Source organism: Nerophis ophidion, linkage group LG08 (assembly GCF_033978795.1).
Source record: "Nerophis ophidion isolate RoL-2023_Sa linkage group LG08, RoL_Noph_v1.0, whole genome shotgun sequence".
NCBI lineage: Eukaryota > Metazoa > Chordata > Actinopteri > Syngnathiformes > Syngnathidae > Nerophis > Nerophis ophidion.
Genome location: NC_084618.1, coordinates 35725707 through 35739790, shown reverse-complemented (window position 1 = coordinate 35739790; position 14084 = coordinate 35725707). Strand labels below are relative to the sequence as shown.

The following is a 14084-nucleotide window of genomic DNA, read 5'->3' as shown; positions in this document are numbered from 1 at the left end:
TATTTGAACATACTCCCACAGCCATTCCATCTTAAAAGAACTGCAGTTCTTTTTTACAACGGGTTGGTGAGTGGATGTGTCACTTCCCGTTCGTTTCGCCATGATAAGGAGTTATTGTCAATATCAATAGTGTCAATGCTATGATTGGCTGCATAGCGTAAGTGAACCGAATCGAATCGATAGCTGGACACCTGTCACTCACTGAGTTACATTGCAAAATAGTACAGAAAACAAAATTATTATTATTATTATTGGTTTAATTGATTAGATAAGATTAGGACTAATATTAGATATTAATTAATACGTTTATGTTGAATTTTATTTCATGCGCTGCATGCGTGCAACTTAGAGGGAACATTGAATACAAGGCTGCTATTGAATTTAGATCTAACTAATTCAGTAACTTAAAGGCCTACTGAAATGAGATTTTCTCATTCAAACGGGGATAGCAGGTCCATTCTATGTGTCATACTTGATCATTTTGCGATATTGCCATATTTTTGCTGAAAGGATTTAGTAGAGAACATCCACGATAAATTTCACAACTTTTGGTCGCTAATAAAAAAAGCCTTGCCTTTACCGGGAGTAGCAGAAATTTACGTCACATGTTTGATGGCTCCTCACATCCTCACAATCTTTATAATGGGATCCTCCAACAAAAAGAGCAATTCGGACCGAGAAAACGACAATTTCCCCATTAATTTGAGCGAGGATGAAAGATTTGTGGCTGAGGATATTGATAGTGAAGAACTAGAAAAAAAAAAAAAAAAGCGACGGCTCCGAGCGTTTCAGATGCAATTAGACACATTTACTAGGATAATTCTGGAAGATACCTTATCTGCTTATTGTTTTAATAGTGTTTTAGTGAGATTGTAAAGACATACCTTGAGGTCGGATGGCTCCGATGAACACGCCAGCGTCCCAGAGAGAAGCCGAGGAGCCAAGCTCACAGCTACCTTTTTTGACAGCTACTGCAGGAGGACAAATAATCCACTGATGTCTCCGGTAAGATATACATCACAATTTTTCCATCCAAAAACATGCTGGTTGACGTAGAGAAGCATGTTCGCTTGACCACTCTGTGTTAAAGCTTCACAACAAACAAAGAAACACCGGCTCTGTCTCGGTGCTAAAGACAGCTGCAATACAACGCTTTCCACCAACAGCATTGTTCTTTATAGTCTCCGTTATTAAATGAACAAATTGCAAAAGATTCAGCAACAGAGATTGTCCAAATTACTGTGTAATTGCGCGATGAAAAGAGACAACTTTTAATTGGTGCTGAGCTAGTATGTCCCCGACAAACCGAAACGTCAAAAAAACACACGTCATCATACGCGTCATCATTCCGCGACGTTTTAAACAAGAAACTCTGCGGGAAATTTAAAATTGTAATTTAGTAAACTAAACTGGCCCAGGGGCGTCGCCAGACATATTTCACTGGGGCACGTGCCCCACTGTTGATCTGCAGTGCCCCAGTAAAAATTTCACCAATAAAAAAAAAACGCTTCAGAGTTTTAAGTCTACATAACATAGACAACAGCGCACATACTACGTAGTATGGTAATTGATTGCTTCTGTATTCATTTCACGAAACAATGAGCACATGGCTAATTAATATGGTAATTTATTCACGTGTGGATGACTTCAGTTGAGAGAGAGAGAGAGAGAGAGAGAGAGAGAGAGAGAGAGAGAGAGTGAGAGAGAGACAGAGAGGATCAGAATCACTACGTGAGGCAGGTAACGTTAGCCAACAACAATTTAATAATTACATTATTTTGATTTTGATTTGACTCAAACAGTAACTCCTAGATGGAATTAAGAAAGTTATTCGCTCGCAGCAGGGAAGAAGCAGGAAGGAATGAGAGATGTAAGTGAAGTCCTAGCTAGCTAGGCAACATCATTGTCTTAAGTTGATGCTAAGTTAGCTAACGTTCTGCCTTGTATCAAGACAAACATATTAATTTGCTGTACGAGCTGTCGGGGGAATTTCCAATGAACATGAAACACCATGTTGGTTATTGTCTGCTGCTTCTGCATCAATGATGATTTGGAGTAAGCATGTGTGAGTTGAGTGCTTCTCAAATGCTTTATCTTCAGGAAAAAAAACATTTTTCCATATCATCAAGTCGTGAGCCAAATTTTTAAATCATTCAAGTTTATTTCACAGAAAGATAGCACAGTAGACTTGCCTTGTTAATCGGTGTGACTTTGACTAAAATAATCTTGTTTTGTCACCAGAAAAATGGCTACAGCTAAAGCATCTGGTTTTGTTTCCAGAAAAAATAGTAACATTTCTGTATTTGTTTTCAGAAAGATGGCTGAAAATATCGGGTTTTGTTGCCCCATTTAGATTTTTAAAAAATATATTTCAATGTCTGTCCTGAGTCCTCCTCCAATTTGTTAGTCGGTTTGCCTTTTGCTAAAATACTCACTAATAGTCACTAGAAAAATGGCTAAAAATATCTGTTTTTTTTTTGCCACAATTAGATTTTTTTCTCCCTAAACTTTTTTTTTTTCATGCACACATCTGACTGCGACTCACTGAAAATGACACACAATCCACTTTTATGTCACGACCCAGCAGTTGGGAACCACTGGTCAACTGTATAACAGTTACTGTAATATTTCCATGTCTGTCCAGAGTGATTGACCACTTTGCAAAAATGAAAACGAGACGTCACAGTTTACTTCTCAGAAAATGATTCCCTGAACAGACACACAGCAGTTGTTCATTTATTCTACTACTGTGGCTTTATTGTTTTGTATATATTTTATAGTTTTGTGTATCTGAAATAGGATTAGCCACGTTGCCATAAATGGAAATTAAATAATATAAAAGAACCCAGAGATGTAAGGGTGCTTTATTTTTTGTTTTACTTTTGTAGATGTTAAATTTGCAGATGATTACTGCAATATATATTTCAAAAAGAGTCATTGCTCTTCCTTTTTGCTTTTACTAGTAGCAGTTTAGAAGTCTGGAGTAAAAAAGTGCACAAGTAGGTCAAATGCATTAGTTAATTTCAGGTGGTTAATCAGAGATCCATACAACATAATCTGATATGATTTCATAGTTTAAAACGCTATTTATGTATTTTTTATGATAAATAAGTGCTAAAAAAGTTTTTGCTTGCAGGCTTTTCACGCTCACATGAATTATTTGTGCCCCAGGTGTGCACCAGTACAGTATTAGGTCTAGTGACGCCCCTGAACTGGCCGTATTGGCATGTTAATATTTCATCATTGATATATAAACTATCAGACTGCGTGGTCGGTAGTAGTGGGTTTCAGTAGGCCTTTAAATTCACGATGCTCTTTAACAGATGCTAAACAATAAAGCACCAGGGCATAATGGGTTCCTCGTGGAGTTCTACAAAACTTTCTGGTCACTGTAGCTCCAATATTTACAAAAATGGCTTTAGAGATGAAAGAAAACTCATTCCTTCCTCCAAATATGAACTTTACTATAAGCAGTCTCTTGCTAAAACCTGATAAAAAAAACTTCTGTCCGGTTACCGGCCAATCTCCCTGATTAATTTTGATTTTAAAATAATCAGCAAAGTATTAGCTCAAAGATTAAAAATAATCACTCCATTTATTGATCAAACAAGTTTCATCAAAGGGAGACAATCGTCCAACAATCTTCGCGATCTCCTTAATCTCATAGACTATTCTGTTATTCATAATCTAAAAACCGTTATGGTTTCATTAGATGCTAAAAAAAACGTTTGATAGAGTGAATTGGAATTTTTTTCTAGCTACTTTAGAGAATTTGGATTCGTAGACTCATTTATAGCATGGATCAAGGTTCTATATAGTTGAGGTGAGGCTGGGGGCGGTCATCTTGGGTTTGGTGGTGGACTATCCTTCTCGTAGATGGTTGGGCGGGGGGCTGCACCCGGGGGGCTTGGGGGCTTGCTGCTGTCGAGCGGGGGCCAGCTCGTGCCCCTCTGGCTTCAGGTCTCCTTGGACTTCCTCCTTCCCTTGGGGCTGGGGTGGGGTCTGACTTGGGCCCCGCTGTGCTGCGGCCGTGCAGGCCTGTCTGGTGTCGGGCTGGGGGGAGCCGCTTTCCCCCCGGTGCTGTCAAGCTGCCCTGCAATAGTCCCTCTCCTTTCTATTTTTATTTTATTTTATTTTTTTAATTGATTTATTGTTTTAGGTTCAAGGTTCAAGGTTCAAGTTTTATTTGTCACATGCAGACTACACCACAGTGAAATGCTTTTTTCCATGCTCTTCAGATATTGCGTACAGTGGGTTCCAAACACTAGTTTTATCTATTTATTTTATTATTTTTAATAATAAAATACAGCGGGGCAAAAAAGTATTTAGTGAGCCACCGATTGTGCAAGTTCTCCCACTTAAAATGATGACAGAGGTCTGTAATTTTCATCATAGGTACACTTCAACTGTGAAAGACAGAATGTGAAAAAAAAAATCCAGGAATTCACGTTGTAGGAATTTTAAAGAATTTACTTGTAAATTATGGTGGAAAATTAGCATTTGGTCAACCATTCAAAGCTCTCACTGATGGAAGGAGGTTTTGGCTCAAAATCTCACGATACATGGCCCCATTCATTCTTTTCTTAACACGGATCAATCGTCCTGTCCCCTTAGCAGAAAAACAGCCCCAAAGCATGATGTTTCCACCTCCATGCTTCACAGTAGGTATGGTGTTCTTGGGATGCAACTCAGTATTCTTCTTCCTCCAAACACGACGAGTTGAGTTTATACCAAAATGGATACATGGATGATACATCAGAGGATTGGGAGAATGTCATGTGGTCAGATGAAACCAAAATAGAACTTTTTTGTACAAACTCAACTCGTCGTGTTTGGAGGAAGAAGAATGTATATGTAATGTTTGCACATTCACTGTACAAATATACATATACATACATACGCTCATGCATATAATCACGTTTCATCAAACATATTAGTGTTGTTCCACTCAGTGTAAACTGGGTAAAACACGGCACACTGACAAAGCTTAACCTATTGTTACTATAACAATCTCCAAGGTTAATAAAGTTTGCTTCTCTTTGTTCCCCTCCATTTATCTGCTTTCTTTTGTAATTCAATTTATCATTACATATATGTATTGTTGCATTTGAAATTATTGTATTGTTTATAAAAGAGGTAAATATTGTTATTATTCACTATCATTAGTGCTATTTCTATTGGTAATTTCATTGTTCCATTTGTTTTGGAATAATGTTTATTTTAATTTCTGTGTTATTAGTATTTACTCCACTAACTGCTTATTTGCTATCACTTTTTGTATTATATTTGTACATATCATATTTGCTGATGCTGCGTTGTTGTTGTTATTATGTTAATGCTAAATATTAATATAAATCCATATAATAAAGTCAACTACAAATAAGGCAACAACAGAAGTATCTCACACTTCTCTTTTGTAAAGTAAATCTGTACAGCAAATATGGGCATCTACATCAACAATATGGTTTACTCGAGTAACTGGACAGGACAAAAAAAAAGCCCAAAAATAATATTACAATTTCATATTAAGGTCGGGCCACAAAATATCGTCTCGGGGGCCGAAATTGGTCCGCGGGTCGCAAGTTTGAGACCCCAGCATTAAAGGTTCCTTAATTTCTGTGGTAACTTTTTTTAATTGCTTTCGTATTTATTCCATGACAACCTGTTGAGTTTTGGGGTTTGCAAATCTTTACCATTTTGTTTATTTCCTCTTTTGTTACATTATGAGAAACATTGGGTTGGGATTTTTGTCTATTGTATCACTCAAGTCCTCTGCTGACCCGGGATCTGGTAACATTTGCTTTAGAGTTGATCCTATATTTATATAGTAGTTCATAGTGCTCCACTACTTTGTTCATACTATCATGTTTATGTTTCCGTGTGAAGTGTAGAATGTCCCATGTTGTTCTTATGATGTTTTTGTTCTTATCTAATAATTGATTATAATATTCTGTTTTACATGTTTGTAATTATCTAGTTAGCGTGTTCTTATATGTTTTGTCCTTGTTCTTTGTCTCTATAGATATTTGTATTATAAATGTTCTATATAATGCATTCTTCTTTTTAGAATAAAATATATATTTATTGTCTTTGTACTTAGTACAACAAAATTGTAAGCACAACTATCCATCCATCCATTTATTTCCTACCGTTTGTCCCTTTTGAGGGTTGCGGGGGGTGCTGGAGCCTATTTCGGCTGTATTCGGACTGAAGGCGCCGTACACCCTGGACAAGTCGCCACCTCATCACATGGCCAAAACTAATGTAGTGCAAATTCATAATAACACATAAAAACATAGATACAAATACATAAAATACATACAAATACCAAGCACACAGCTCACACGCACAGTCATTCTTGTCTTGTGTTCAGCGACATTATTGCTATTGCTTACATACCTTTTTCAGTCCCTTTGTCATCCATAGTTGATTGATAGTTCACTAAATATTAAGACTAAACAGAAGATCTTCTGCAAAAACTAAACTTACCATATTTTCTGGACTTCAGAGAACACAATGGAGCCTTTGGGAGTCACTCTACTCCACCTATTAAAGGGGAACATTATCACATTTTCAAAAGGGTTAAAAACAATACAAATCAGTTCCCAGTGGCTTGTTGTATTTTTTTAAGTTTTTTTCAAAATGTTACCGGTCCCGGAATATCCCTAAATAAAGCTTTAAAGTGCCTTATTTTCGCTATCTTCGCAACCACTATCCATTTCCCTGTGACGTCATACAGGGCTGCCAATACAAACAACATGGCGGTTACCACAGCAAGATATAGCGACATTAGAGCTAATGTCGCTATATCTTGCTTACTTGGATTTCAGCGGCTTAAGCGATTCAACAGATTACGCATGTATTGAAACAGATGGTCGGAGTATGGAGGCAGATAGCGAAAAGGAAATTGAAGAAGAAATTTAAGCTATTGAGCTAATAGCTATTGACGCTATTCGGCCATAGCGTGGGTGTACCTAATGAAGTGGCCCAAAGCATTGCTGCCTTATTAGCATCGCCGGTAAAATGTGCAGACCAAACGATCAGGACTTTCGCATCTTGTGACACTGGAGCAACTTAAATCCGTCGATTGGTAAGTGTTTGTTTCGCATTATATGTGGGTATCTAGTTTCAAATGTACATACTGCTAGCGTGAATAGCATTTTAGCATCAATTAGCGTAGCATGTTAGCATCGATTAGCTGGCAGTCATGCCGTGACCAAATATGTCTGATTAGCACATAAGTCAACAACATCAACAAAACTCACCTTTGTGATTTCGTTGACTTAATCGTTGCAAATGCATCTGCAGGTTATCCATATATCTCTGTGCCATGTCTGTCTTAGCATCGCCGGTAAAATGTGCAGACACTCTGGCAAATTCAATGGGGGTCTAGCGGCAGATTTCTTGCCAGTGGTGCAGCTTGAATCCCTCCCTGTTAGTGTTGTTACACCCTCCGATAACACACCGACGAGGCATGTCTCCAAGGTTCCAAAAAATAGTCGAAAAAACGGAAAATAACAGAGCTGAGACCCGGTGTTTGTAATGTGAAAATTAATATGGCGGGTGTGTTACCTCAGTGACGTCACATTCTGACGTCATCGCTAAAAGACAGATAAACAGAAAGGCGTTTAATTTGCCAAAATTCAACCAGTTAAAAAAATACATGGTCTTTTTTCTGCAACCTCAAGGTATATATTGACGCTTGCATAGGTTTGGTGATAATGTTCCCCTTTAAGCCCTTAGAAACATTCAAAACACCCACATTAAGGTTTTACAGTATACACATGATGTAAGTATACAGTATATGTATTGTAGTAACAGGCACATTTATAATAACATTTAATATTTATGAATTTTGTTCATTTTAAGTATACACAGCGCATTCATTTCAAAATCACGACGTTCGCCTTTTTTTTCTCACATCACTGATTATTATTACTTACTGCAGACTTTATGAGAGCCAACAAACATAATGAAACATCACTTACTGTACAATGTTTGCTGTCATTACGATGCCGACTGCTCGGATGTTCATATATTCCCATCTAGATGAAGAATGACTCAAAATCCTCACAAAGAAAAGGGGGCTGGAACCAAAAGTCTTTTCGCCATTTCGGGGTCTAAATTGGATGTCAAAATGTACCAACTTGTCTGAATATGTCTCTGTCCTTTTACTATCCAGGTGAGAGGCATGATTTATGATTTAGAATAAAGTTTGACAAGCAAGGAAATGAGAAAGCGGCTCCTCAGTCAATGATGTCAGTATAGGCACACAAGCTTCTGATCACGGCACGGCTATAAATAGTTTGTCTGGGTTAGTGCTTATAATAACAATATCACTACTACTTGCTTTATATTCAAGTCACAAAATGTGAATGAAATATTTTTGGCGGTTTTTGGATGGTTATTTATTGGGTTTTAAAGGCCAACTGAAATGAGATTTTCTTATTTAAAAGGGAATAGCAGGTCCATTCTGTGTCATACTTGACCATTTTGCGATATTGCCATATTTTTGCTGAAAGGATTTAGTAGAGAAAATCAACCATAAACTTCGCCACTTTTGGGTACTTCCTGAAAAAGCCTCGCCTTTACCGGAAGTCACAGATGATGACGTCTAATGTTGATGGCTCCTCATATATTCACATTGATTTTAATGGGAGCCTCCAACAAAAAGTGCTATTCGGACCGAGAAAACAACAATTTCCCCATTAATTTGAGCGAGGATGAAAGATTCGTGTTTGAGGATATTGATAACGACGGACTAGAAAAAATAAATAAAAAAAATAGTTAAAAAAAAAACACGATAGCATTGGGACGTATTCCGATGTTTTTAGACACATTTAATAGGATCATTCTGGGAAATCCCTTATCTTTCTATTGTGTTACTAGTGTTTTACTGATTTTAATAGTACCTGATAATCGGAAGGGTGTCTCCACTGGTGTCTTGACGCGCAGTGTCTCAGGGGAGTCGACGGCAGCTATGAACGGCACAAGCTCAGCTTTTATCCGGTAAGAACTGACTTTTTAACCACAATTTTCTCACCGAAACCTGCTGGTTGACATGTGGTCTGGATTCATGTTCGCTTAACCGCGCTCTGATCTATAGTAAATTTTCACCTCCGGGAATTTTAAACAAGGAAACACCGTGTGTTTGTGTGGCTAAAGGCTAAAGCTTCCCAACTCCATCTTTCTACTGTGACTTCTCCAATATTAATTGAACAAATTGCAAAAGATTCAGCAACACAGATCTCCAAAATACTGTGTAATTATGCCGTTAAAGCAGATGACTTTTACCTGTGTGTGTGCGTAGTGCTCATACTTCCTAAAACCCCGTGACGTCACGCATACACGTCATCATTACACGACGTTTTCAAGACGAAACTCCCGGGAAATTTAAAATTGTAATTTTGTAAACTAAAAAGGCCGTATTGGCATGTGTTGCAATGTTAATATTTCATCATTGATATAAAAACTATCAGACTGTGTGGTGGGTAGTAGTGGGTTTCAGTAGGCCTTTAATGGGCGGAATAGAGGACCTTCAATTGGCTCCATTGTAAGGAGACTTATTTATGTTTCTTTATTATTTAGAAGGAATAAAAAAAAAAATTGCCCCGTTGTCATGTCTTTTATAATGATTGTGATCGATCGGCAAAATAAAAAAAAAAAGTGCAGGTTCCCTTTAAGTAAATATATAAAAGCATGAAACGATAGGAAGTGAGGAAGTCAGTGTGTTGCGCCCCGCTCTGAGACAAATTTGATGACCTAAAATGACGCTCAGTGCCCAAATGTGCGGGCATTGGACACAGTTGCGAAGCTGTGGGATAATCAAGGGAGGTTGCATTTGCGTGATTTGGCATTTTCCTGGAGAGACTGCATATTGAATGTTTGTCCACCAAGTCAAAATTGGCAGTGACTGTAGGTCATGTGGTTGCAACCCAGCAATGCTTCCGGGTTGGGGAGGAGACCTTGCCCCAAGTGGAGGAGTTCAAGTACCTCAGAGTCTTGTTCACGAGTGGGGGAAGAGTGGATTGTGAGATTGACAGGCGGATCGGTGCGGCGTCTTCAGTAACGCGGACACTGTATCGATCCGTTGTGGTGAAGAAGGAGCTGAGCCGGAAGCTAAAGCTCTCAATTTACTGGTCGATCTACGTTTCCATCCTCACCTATGGTCATTAGCTTTGGGTCATGACAAGATAAGATCACGGGTACAAGCGGCCGGAAAGAGTTTCCTCGCCGTGTGGCGGGGCTCTCCATTAGAGATTGGGTGAGAAGCTCTGAGAGGAGCCAGATGAGGTGGTTTGGGCATCTGGTCAGGATGCCACCCGACCGCCTCCCGGGGTAGGTGTTTAGGGCACGCCCAACCGGTAGGAGGCCATGGGGAAGACCCAGGACACTTTGGGAAGACTATGTCTCCCGGCTGGCCTGGGAACGCCTCGGGATCCCCCGGGAAGAGCTAGACGAAGTGGCTGGGGAGAGGGAAGTCTGGGCTTCCCTGCGTAGGCTGCTACCCCCGCGACCCGACCTCGGATAAGCGGAAGAAGATGGATGGATGGATAGGCTGCTGGTTCGGGTTTAGTGGTAGAAGAATAGATCAGTTGTTAGATTAGTGTTTGTTTAATGAAATTATTCATGACATATGCTGGCCTTGCACTGCTTTCTTGTTTTGGATATTTACCTATTTAAAGTGTTATATTCAGATTTTTTTTTTCTACATTTAAAACACTTCCTTGTGTTGTACATGAAATATAATGGTGATTTTTTTGGTCAAATATCTGCATGGATTATTTTTTACAGACCATCTTCAAGTCTCTTTCTGAGAAGGATGCAGTCTTTTTTACGCTCTTCCACTTCTACTGCATCGTCTCCCCGTCATCCATGTTTTAGTTATTAACGCTTCCATATGACATTTATAAGTTGGAATTATTTGCTATTTGTTATTAGAAATGGCAACAGCGTAGGATGCATGTGCATGTACGAGCCAATCTGCCCCACAACAATAGGACAGAAAAAAAACAAAAGCGGATTGACTATAACGTCGGATTACAATGGCGAACTCGTGCAAAACTCTGCTGGTAAAACTCTACCATGTATAGAGATATCTGCTGATATCACCAATGGGGGAAAACGTTACAAATTGGGCAAATTCCAAACCACCTGTTTTGAAGGACGTATGAAGGAAGGTCAGAGGTTTTTTTTATACATATCTCCACCATGACTGGTTGGTTAGATTTAACATTTTTGGTACTTATGCAAATCCCAAATACACAAAAACAGGTACCAATAGGCAAGAAAAGTTATAATGGGTCCACTTTAACCACTTGTGTTTAGAATTGTCTTCTGTTTTCGTAAGATTGGTTTGTTGAACTTTTAGCTGAAGTTCTTCTGGTTAAATGTATATACAGTGCATCTGGGTAGTATCGTTCACTTTTTTATTTTTTTTTTTTTTTAATGTTACAGCTTTATTTAAAAATAGAATAAAGTAATTGTTGTTCTACACAATACACAATAGCCCAGTGGTTCTCAAATGGGGGTACGTGTACTCCCGGGGGATACTTAAAGGTATGCCAAGGGGTACGAGAGATTTTTAAAAAATATTCTTAAATTAGCAACAATTCAAAAATCCTTTATAAATACATTGATTGAAAAATAGCAACAATTCAAAAATATTTTATAAATATATTTAATGAACAACATTTAATTCAACAAAATATGAATATAAGTTCATAAACTGAAAAGAAATGCAACAATGCAATATTCAGTGTTGACAGCTAGATTTTTTTGTGGACATGTTCCATAAATATTGATGTTAAATATTTTTTTTTTGTGAAGAAATGTTTAAAATTAAAAAGTTCATGAATCCAGATGGATCTCTAATACAATCCCCAAAGAGGGCACTTTAAGTTGATGATTACTTCTATGTGTAGAAATCTTTATTTATAATTGAATCAACATTTTTCAACAAGTTTTTTAGTTATTTTTATATATTTTTTTCCAAATAGTTCAAGAAAGACCACTACAAATGAGCAGTATTTTGAACTGTTATACAATTTAATAAATCAGAAACTGATGACATAGTGCTGTATTTTACTTCTTTATCTAATTTTTTCAACCAAAAATGTTTTTCTCTGATTAGGGGGTACTTGAATTAAAAAAAATGTTCAGAGGGGGTACATCACTGAAAAAAGGTTGAGAACCACTGCAATAGCCCATAATGAATATGTGATTTCCCCCCCCTTTTTTTCATTGTGCAATTTATTAAACATGTAAAAATTAAGAATATCAGATGTGCATAAGTAGTCATAGCATTTGCTCAATACTTTGTTGATGCACCTTTGATGCAATTACGGCCTCAAGTCTTTTTGAATACCATGCCACAATCTTGGCACACCTGTCTTTGGGAAGGTTTGTCCATTCCTCTTTGAAGCACCTCTCAAGATCCATAAGGTTGGATGAAAAACTGAGTTCATGACATTTTGAAATAAAGCTGTTACACAACAACATGTGGAAAAAGTGAAGCACTGTGCATACTTTCCGGATGCATTGTATGGTATATGTGCTGTATACAAATTGTTATGTAAGACTTAGCCCTGTCTTGGTTCAACTCTTATCTTACTGATAGGATGCAGTGTGTCTCCCATAACAATGTGACCTCGAACTACGTTAAGGTAACGTGTGGAGTTCCCCCGGTTCGGTCCTTGGCCCTGCACTCTTCAGCATCTACATGCTGCCGCCAGGTGACATCATACGCAAATACGGTGTTAGCTTTCACTGTTATGCTGATGACACCCAACTCTACATGCCCCTAAAGCTGACCAACACGCCGGATTGTAGTCAGCTGGAGGCGTGTCTTAATGAAATTAAACAATGGATGTCCGCTAACTTTTTGCAACTCAACGCCAAAAAAACGGAAATGCTGATTATCGGTCCTGCTAGACACCAACCTCTATTTAATAATACAACTTTAACATTTGAATATCAAACAATTAAACAAGGCGACACGGTAAACAATCTGGGTATTATCTTCGACCCAACTCTCTCCTTTGAGCCACACATTAAAAGCGTTACTAAAACGGCCTTCTTTCATCTCCGTAATATCGCTAAAATTCAATCCATTCTGTCCACTAAAAACGCTGAGATCATTATCCATGTGTTTGTTACGTCTTGCCTCGAAAACTGTAACGTATTATTTTCGGGTCTCCCCATTAAAAGATTACAGTTGGTACAAAATGCGGCTGCTAGACTTTTGACAAGAACAAGAAAGTTCGATCATATTACGCCTGTACTGGCTCACCTGCACTGGCTTCCTGTGCACTTAAGATGTGACTTTAAGGTTTTACTACTTACATATAAAATACTACATGGTCTAGCTCCAGCCTATCTTGCCGATTGTATTGTACCATATGTCCCGGCAAGAAATCTGCGTTCAAAGGACTCCGGCTTATTAGTGATTCCCAAAGCCCCAAAAAAATCTGCGGGCTATAGAGCGTTTTCCATTTGGGCTCAAGCACTCTGGAATGCCCTCCCGGTAACAGTTTGAGATGCCACCTCGAGGGAAGCATTTAAGTCTCACCTTAAAACTCATTTGTATACTCTAGCCTTTAAATAGACTCCCTTTTTAGACCAGTTGATCTGCCGTTTCTTTTCTTTTACTCCTATGTCCCACTCTCCCTTGTGGAGGGGGTCCGGTCCGATGGCCATGGATGACGTATTGGCTGTCCAAAGTCGGGACCCAGGATGGACCGCTCATCCAGAGTCAGGACCCAGGATGGACCGCTTGCCTGTGTATCGGCTTGGGACATCCCTGTGCTGCTGATCCGCCTCCGCTTGGGATGGTTTCATCCTGGCTCCGCTGTGAACGGGACTCTCGCTGCTGTGTTGGATCCGCTTTCGACTGGACTCTCGCGGCTGTGGTGGATCCACTATGGATTGAACTTTCACAGTATCATGTTAGACCCGCTCGACATTTATTGCTTTCGTCCTCTTCAAGGTTTCTCTTAGTCATCATTGTCACCGACGTCCCACTGGGTGTGAGTTTTGCTTGCCCTTATGTGGGTCTACCGCGGATGTCGTAGTGGTTTGTGTTG

The 14084-nt window shown here is 38.8% G+C and overlaps 1 protein-coding gene across 1 annotated transcript in view; it reads left to right on the top strand.

Moving 5' to 3' along the window:
- Nucleotides 1-14084, top strand: part of grin2da (glutamate receptor, ionotropic, N-methyl D-aspartate 2D, a) — a 361767-nt gene that overhangs the window by 101312 nt on the left and 246371 nt on the right. The gene's annotated exons all lie outside the window — the stretch shown is intronic.